Source organism: Centruroides sculpturatus, unplaced genomic scaffold, assembly GCF_000671375.1.
Source record: "Centruroides sculpturatus isolate CEXI.00-Female unplaced genomic scaffold, Cexi_2.0 scaffold68, whole genome shotgun sequence".
In the NCBI taxonomy this organism is placed as follows: domain Eukaryota; kingdom Metazoa; phylum Arthropoda; class Arachnida; order Scorpiones; family Buthidae; genus Centruroides; species Centruroides sculpturatus.
The window spans coordinates 10,082-19,420 of record NW_019384331.1 but is presented as its reverse complement, the minus strand read 5'-3'; positions in this window follow the sequence as shown (position 1 = coordinate 19,420).

The following is a 9,339-nucleotide window of genomic DNA, read 5'->3' as shown; positions in this document are numbered from 1 at the left end:
CAATTTGTGTTTCTTTGCAAGCTCTTGGTGTATTATATTTGCTACTTGATTGTGTCTGTGTAAATAATCTGTCTGTGCCAAGAGCTTGTACCCAGATGTAATGTGTTGTATAGTTTCTGGCATGATATGACATTTTCTGCATGTGTCATTTGTGAGTGTTGTATCTTTGAGAATGTGTTTTCTGTAGTTTTTAGTATTTGACCTTATCCTGTATGGCAATCATGAATCCTTCCGTCTCCCAAAGAGGCATCCCCCATCTAACCAGCTGTTAGACGCAATTTTGTCAACAAAATCCTGGGCCAGGTCATAAAAATGTCTGCTACGGAGTGCCTTTTGAGCCCACGATTGCTTGATGGTATCTATGCTTTTTATATGTTGTGTCAAGTCTGTATGATGTGGGTGTAAGTTTAATGGTGTGTTATTTGAGTCTCCTAGAGTTACTGCTTTATGTAACTGTGATGTTTCTTGTTTCTTGTAGAAAAACTCTTGCAGTGATTGTATTTGTTTGTAGTGAAGGTTTATAATGTCAATCAGGCCACATCCACCATCTTTGTGGAAGGGTTAATCTTTCTATGGCAGATTTAGGATGATGTTTATGCTTAGTAAGTGTTGTTCTTGTTTTCCTTGTGTAAAGGTTACTCATTACCAGGTACTAGTCTAATACATATAACAGACTCACAAAAACCTTTAAGTGACCAGTAAAATATTTAATTGAAAAAATAACAAATGTTTTCAACCATATTTTTCGGCCTTCTTCAGGTTAAAAGTTCCGAGATTCGAAAAGCCATTGTGCTTAAAGATTTAAAAGTTTTAGAACGTTTTGGAACATATCCAACTTTGCGTATAACATTCATTATGCACACGCATATCAAGCATTGTATAAACAAAAATATATTTAAGAAATTATTATTTTAAATCTTTAAGCACAATGACTTTTCGAATCTCAGAACTTTTAACCTGAAGAAGGCCGAACAATATGGTCAAAAACATTTGTTGTTTTTTCAATTAAATATTTTACTGGTCACTTAAAGGTTTTTGTGAGTTCTTGTTTCCTTTGGAGTTGCTCGAGATCTGTGCGAGTCCAATGTATAACTCCAAAAGAGTATGCGCGTACTGGGATGACATGTGTGTTTTGCATTTAAATGTGTTCTGAGGATAGCATTTAACCTACTTTGGTATTCTTTAATTAATCTTTGCTTTATTTGTGTATGTTCTGTTAGTTTGGCCTGTTGGAATCCTAAATACTTGTAGAACTCACCCTCTTCCATGGATTCAATAACGTCTCCATTTTCAAGTGCAAAATCTTCTTTCTTCAGAATTCCTTTTTCTATGTGAAGTTTTTTGCATTTGTCTAAGCCAAACTCCATTTGTATGTCCTTGGCGTATGAGTGTGTGATTTGTAGGAGTTGATGAAGTTGTTTGTGTGTGGATGTATAAAGTTTTATGTCATCCATGTACATGAGATGTGACAGCATAAACTGTGTTGTCTTTTCATGTCTGATATTGTAGCCATATTGCATGTTGTTTAACATGTTCAATAATGGATTCAAGGCTAGGCAGAACCAGAGAGGACTCAAGGAATCGCCTTGAAAAATTCCTCACCTAATAAACATTTCATTTGTTTGTATGGAAGTGTAATGAATCCTGGGATGTAGTGTTGTTCTCCAGTGCTGCATAGTGTTTTGGAAGAATGCAATGAGTGATGGATGTATTTTGTACATGTGTACAATATGTAGCAGTCAGCTATGTGGAACGCTGTCAAATGCTTCTCTGTAGTCTGTATATGCTATGTGTATGTTTCTGTGTTGTTTGTGTGATTGCCGTAGAATGACTGAATATATGAGTAACTGTTGTTTGCATCCCCTGTGATTTCTACGGCACCTTTTTGTTGTTCTGTAAGAATGTCGTGTTCTTCAACATGTTTGTATTATTTTGTTTCCAATGCAGGATGCCAATAATTTGTTGTGTGTTGGAAGACATGTAATTGGTCTGTTGTGTGGGGTGTTGTTGTTTTTAGGTTTCATGTAGGTGATGCCCTGAGTAAGAAATTTTGGCATGTCTTGTGGATTGATGATGATGTTTAGCTAGTTCCTGGTGCAGTGATGTAAATTTTTTGTACCAGAAATTGTGAATGTTGTCTACACCAGGTGTCTTCCAGTTGTGTTGTTATTATTTTCAATCAACCTGATTAACAAGATTAAAGTGATTGAAGATGATATTATAAATGATGGCATAATATATTTGCTGATCATTTGTAATAATGTCTTTTTCTATGCTATTCATATGCTTATCTATATGACATTTAATGTTTGGTTTTTTTTTTTTTACTTTGGAATAAGATTTTCTGAATTTAATTCTTTTAGCTATTTCAATAGTACATTATTAATTGGGCTACAATTTGAAAAAATTGTAGATCTATAAATTCTCAATGTTGCCTGCCTGTCTGTCTGTCCTTCCTTAATCTCAAGAACAGTGCTAGATAGTTGAAAGTCAAGACCAGATATGAAAAGCTTAGGAGTCCTGATTAACTATATATGAACTTCTGGTCTAGACCAGAAGTCATGTGATTTCAATTCAAAAATTTTCTTCAGAACAGTTATATAAATGACCAGCATGACTCTACTAATTTAAGGTGGAGAGCATATATTTTAAATTAAATATATAAAAATTATTATTAAAATTTGCAGTATGACATTGTGATGATGCCACAATAATTTTTCCTGATTAAATTTGAATTATAGTAGTATGTATATATATATGTATGTTCATTCTTCATTTCAAAAATTATAACATCAGTTGTTCTATAACAAATTTAGAGGTACAGAAAAAAAAATTAAATTAATTCATCATATAAATTAAAATTTAACAATTTTTGAAACATACTATAAATTTTGATCATATGCATACCATATAAGTATTAACATTAAATCATTTTTTCCACTACTTTAGTAGATTTTATGGGTTAACATTAACTAATTGTATTACAATAATTTCTATTTACAATTTTCACTGTTTAACAATTAACATTTTCATAATTTATATTTACATATAAAAAAGCAATAAACTTGGAAGTTTCAATAGTATTATTAAAACAGATTTACTATATTAATTAACATTTATATATAAAGTTAATTGTTATAAATTGTATAAATGCAAATATAGACAGTTAATGATATCAAAAATGGTTATTGTATTAATTACTTAATATTGTATATTGTTTAGTTCCATAATTTCAATAAGTTTGAAATTAAATCTACAAATGTTTGTAGATCTAATTTCAAACTTGTTGAAACTATTGAACCATATGTAACAATTATGTAATTTATTATTTATTGTAATAAGTTATTGTATTATGACATATATTATTTAATTCATAATTGCTAGCATTACTATTATGAATTCATAATTCCAATAGATGTAATACATTTAATATAATTATATATTTAATATATATTAAATTAGTGATGCAACAGTCGAATTAAAACAATTACTGAATGCCAATAAATAACTTTACATAAATTTCTAATTCATTATTTATTGTTGTATGGTTCAATAATTTCAATAAATTTGAAATTATTCTACATACGAGGGCTGTTCGGAAAGTTCGCGGCCTCAAATAGAACAACGAACAAAAAAATGTTAAAACTTTTTTATTTTTCAATGTAGTCTCCTTTGTTAGCAATGCACTTATTCCAGCGATGTTCTAGCTTTTTTATGCTATCACAATAGGTCAATTTGTCAAAGTGTGCAAAATACTCATTCACTTCAGAAATGACTGTCATTTGAGTGGAATCTCTTTCCAGTCAAGAATTTTTTTTAGGTTTGGAAAAAGCTGGAAGTCACTGGGGGCCAAATCAGTTGAGTACAGTGGATGTGGAACTAATTGGAAGCGAATTTCGCTTATCTTTTGTTCAGTGATTCTGACAAAATGTGCAGGTGCATTATCGTGGTGGAACAGAACCTTTTTCTTCTTCAAGTGTGCCCTCTTTCTTCAATTTCTTTCTTCAGTTTTTCCAAAAGTTCACAGTAATAGACAGCATTGATGGTCTTCCCTCTTTCTAGGTAGTCAATAAAGATGATGCCTTTAGCATCCCAAAAAACCAAGGCCATCACTTTCCCCGCTGATGGAACTGTCTTTGCCTTCTTTGGTGGTGGCGAACTGTGGTGTTTCCATTGCTTCGACTGTTCTTTTGTTTCAGGAGTGTAGTGATGGATCCACGTTTCGTCAGTAGTCACAAACCGACGCAAGAAATCCTGTGGGTTTTCCTGGTAGAAGTCCAAACACTCCTTTGACATCAAAATGCGAACACGTTTTTGCTCGGCGATCAGCAGACACAGAACCCACCTTGCTGAGACCTTTGTCATACCCAAATTTTCAGTTAGGATGTGGTGCACTCGGCCGACAGAGATGCCTGTTGTCTCAACTATCTCACGCGTTTTCAAACGACGATCTGCTAACATTAAATCATGAACTTTGTCAATATTTTCTTCAGTGACAGCAGTTGATGACCATCCACTGCGAAGGTCATCTTCCACTTTCTCTCTGCCAGATTTAAAAAGGGCTGTCCATTTTTTCACAGTGGTGTACAAAGGAGCAGACTCTCCTAAAACCTCATCCATGTCAGCTTTGATTTGAGATGGGATCAACCCTTTTTTCAAAGGTATTTTATGACCACATGAGTCTCTGTCTTCTCTCCATTTTTAACAAAGCATGTGCACACTAACTATCTGCTGAGCTGTCATGGCAAAACTTTACGACAAATCAAGTGGAAATTGGTATCATATCTTTAGCAAAGATGGCTGAATTATTCCCGCCAAAAATTAAATTGATTGCAGTGCCACATATAGGCAAGGCATGAACTTTCCGAACAGCCCTTGTATATTTTTATACATTTTTCTTTTTTATTTCTATCAATAAAACTATATATGCTTATTCAGACTATAACAATAATGAAATAAAAAGTAAATAAAACTTTAAATAAAATTACTTTTTTTTATTAACAATAATTATTTGATATTTTATTAATTTATGCAAATATATACTGTATATATAAGTCTGTTGTTAAATGCATTTTTTGACTAAGACCATTTTTGCATAATGCACAATCAATAATAATAATAATAATAATAATAGATAATTTTAAAAATTTAGGTAATTAATTGCTTATAATTTTTTCGTTTTTAAGTTTATATAATGTATTGCTTAAAAATTTATTGAGTTTGAATAATTTATTAAAAGGTTCAGATCAGCTAACAATCTTGTTTTCTGTATGTTTTATGTATCTTTACAGAACAAAATTTATTTTGTAAAAATTTGATAAATAATCTTTTAGACTATAATTTACTAGAATTTTATAGTAGTATCTATAAACTATAAAATATATAGTTTTATAAACTATAAATTTTATATATATATAGGCTATATATATTTTATATATATATAACCTGTAAACCAGTGATTCTCAAACTTTTTCGATCCACCGCCCCCTTTGTTCCATAAAGTTATACCCAACGCCCCCTAACCCATTTTCTCTTGTGTGAGAAAAGGATTGGAAATATTCTTAGGAAAACTTTTCTATGAATCTCACACTTTGTGCCCTTACTGTACATTGTTCTCATCATCTGGAAACCATTAAACGCAATGTTTCCTCTTATCAGCCCCAATTTTGCCTTTGGTCACCGTTCAATACCCTGCCTCTATCATAGATCTATTCATCGCGCCAGAAGGGGGCGTTATTGCTTACTTTGAGAAACGCTGAGCTAAAATAAAAGTCAATGTGTTAGAAATATTCAAGTTGTGACCTTCAATAAAAAATAAAAAATATATAAAATGTCAACAGTTTATATATATTCCGTCGAATTTTTATATATAGAATTTGTCTGCCATCGCCCCTCTATATTTCCTTAATGCCCCCCAATTCTCTTTGAGCCTTCTACTCCCCCCCTGAAAGCCTCCAGCGCCCACAAGGGGGCGTTATCGCCCACTTTGAGAAACGCTGCTGTAAACTGTAGTTTTGTGCAAGATTTTAAACATATACTGGAAATCTTGTTTCTGTTTTCATCACTATTTTAGATGAATATCACCAAATTTTTTAGAGTTAAATAATAAACAGCTGTAATGAATAATCAACAAAATAAATCAAGGTTAAAGTTTACCTTGGTAGCCCCAATGGCTGCACTTCCAACTGTTTGTGCTTCCGATGGACTCCTCCTGGAGGGGAGCTGCTGGCAGGCTGCCGATTGTTTAATGTCACTAGTTATTGATTCATGGTAATTCTTGAACAAAACAAAAAAAAAACAAAGGAAATGTCTACTAAAAATGTAATTAACCTAACCCAACTGAAGCACCGCCATTGGGACTACCGAGGTAAACTTTAACCTAAATCAATTTTATTGACTGACAAATTTCAAAATTAACAAACTAAAACAAACTTAAAAATCAAAAAGAATATTAAGTTGATTTACAATTTATAAACTGCAAACAACATGACTATAACAAATTTATGTATTTTCTTCAAATATAATTATAGAAGATAAGACTATTAAATAGAATACATTTTATAATTTATAGAAGATAAGACTATCAAATAGAATACATTTTATAATTTATAGAAGATAAGACTATCAAATAGAATACATTTTTAAGTCAATAACAATTACATATAATTACTATACCTATTTTCCTTGCATTAGTAACATTCTCAAAATGACCAGGTCATTACACAAGGCCTCCCAGAGATGATTAATGAGCTGGCTGGATTTATCACTAAAAATGGCCATCTCTATCATCCTGCAGAGAATACACATGATAGCTTTCACATCAATCAGAGTCAGCCACCCAATGGACTGAACCTGTTCACCAATGGCTGTAAGATCACTGATACTGATGCTGTGGGTGGTGCAGTAGTTCTTACTGACCCCAGAAAGAAATTCTGACAGGCCTCATTCAGGTTAGCCCCTCACTGCTTGGTCAACCAAGCAGAGTCATCCTGAAAGCCCTCTCCTTCATTCAGGAAAATGCCAGCAAGCTTCATGGTTGTTCTATTATCATTAGTGATAGCTGCACTGCCTTACATCAACTTAACAGGTAAGTTATACTTGCTATTATTATCAAGGACTGCCTCCATATAATAGTGTAAGGTTGCCGACTTCAAGGGGAGTACAATTTATCCCGCGTCAGAATGAGCCTAAGGGAAACCGCGTATGTGGGCGGTGGCGAAGGAGGCAAATGAAGAACAAGTGTTTTACAAGAGAAAAAAACCATTTATTTGTTCAAATTCATGCTTACACCAATATTAGACAATTCCAAAATCTCGGCGTTCCTTCGAAACGGTGAGAGTTTGGGTGATCGGTTGTAAGCCAGGCGGACGAGAAGGATCGCTGGACAATGCAGATGTTTGGTGTTAAGCTGTGGCATCCTAGGTGATCATCAGTAGCACAACACAATAGATAAAGCACAACTGTAGGCTTAATCCAGAAGAGACTCTTCTTCGACCTTGAAGTTCCGATTTTTATAGTTTTTCCCCCACTATTCGCATTTCGAATTGGTCCCTCATCCCATTCCTCACTTCCCGATTGGTCTCTCCTTTGTCTTCAAGTGCAAGACAAAACCTTTTCAGGTCGCGGAAAAGGTCCGATTTGAGGTGTCCATTTGATACCTCTTTGTCGACTCTGCTCGTGACTGTTTATAAAACAATAACACCTGCACTCATAACTCAGGCTGTTGTTTATAACATTTTTTGATGTCATAAGAATTTAACAATCATTTTCATCTATCGAAAATTCCTCTTTTTTTGTTCAAAAAGGTTTATCTCGGCCAACATTTTATAGATTCGCGAGTCAATGGTCCACCTATTTATGAGTGCTTGTGTTAGAGTTTGTCTTCGCTAAGACATTGACAGATAGTTTGACACATACTCGAACAGTTCCGAGTCTCATTGTTTACATCTTGTGTCGCGCAAGAATTTCACAGTTTACTTGAGTTTGAACCTCATCTGGGAACCACAATAGCCAAGGTGCAGTACTGTATCCAGATCAACTTTTTCTGGGTCAAGAGACATAATGGCTGCCCTCGCAATGAAAGGGAAGACTTTCTAGCCAAAAAAGCACCTACATACTCTTCTACATATTCTTACAAGTTGATACCAAATGCCTGGATACAGAGCAACCCCCAGGCCTTCTCAAGTGAAACCTGGCAAAAGGACTGGGACAGTAGTAAAACTGGCTGCATCACTCACAAGCTTATACCAATGCAGGCTCAACAACCATCACTTCTATACCACATGCCACCTGACACAAATGCTAAAAGCTCATGGTAACTTGGGCCTACCTGCTCAGGTTTCTGGGTAAGGGGAATGGAATCTACAGTTTTGATTCCAATGAGGTACATGCACTTGCTCTTCACTTGCCCTAACTATCTACACAACTGGATCCAGATTATACAGATAATTAAGAATGGACTGGCCTTGCACCCTCAACAACTTTATTGACAATAAAAACATCTATAGGGGTTTTAAAAAGTTTGCTTATAGGATAGGTTAAAATTAAAGAATAAATTAAAAGATATACCATTTATTACAATCAGTGAATGCAGATTCCTACTTTGGCCAACTATTGCCTACCTGGCATTTCAAATAGCAAAAATGACTGTATTGTGTCCAATTGTGGTTGCTATATACTTTTGACAAATTTTATCTCCAGAATTTAGTAAATGTGAATGAAGATTTATTCAAAATTGTTCCAAAACCTAGCAGCAAAACTCAGTTCTAGTTTAAAGCATTTTAAATATTTACATTAAAATATAAAATATCAACAAGATAAAAAATTGTCTGTTTTCTTTTCCGCCATTACAAACACCATCGAAAGTCCAAAACAATTTTCACTTATAAAGACAACCTTCTATTTGAGGCTGCACCACTGCAACAGATTGCAAAAATGGAAAAAAGACTTCCTCTGGTGATCATGCCAATATCATAATTCACAATACATTTTGTTTTTACTCAAATGCATTTTAAATATGTTCAATTTAGGAATGCAGAGTAACAATTTCTATTTCAGCTGCTAGTTGTACTTCACTGAAAGTGCTTCCTATGGTTACTAGTTCCTAATTAGGGTTTCTCAAACGGGATCCCGGGATCCCAGTTGTTTTTTTAACCTGGGAAATATCCCGGGAAATTTTTCTTATCCCGGGAAATCCCGCAAATTTCTTAAAAATTCACTTTTTTTCTTATTTTGTGTTAAGGTTGAGGAATTTTGCAAATAGAAAGCATAATTAACTCATTCACTGTCAGAATACATTTGTATTTATTAATTTTAAACCTACCTATTAGTTTTTTTTAA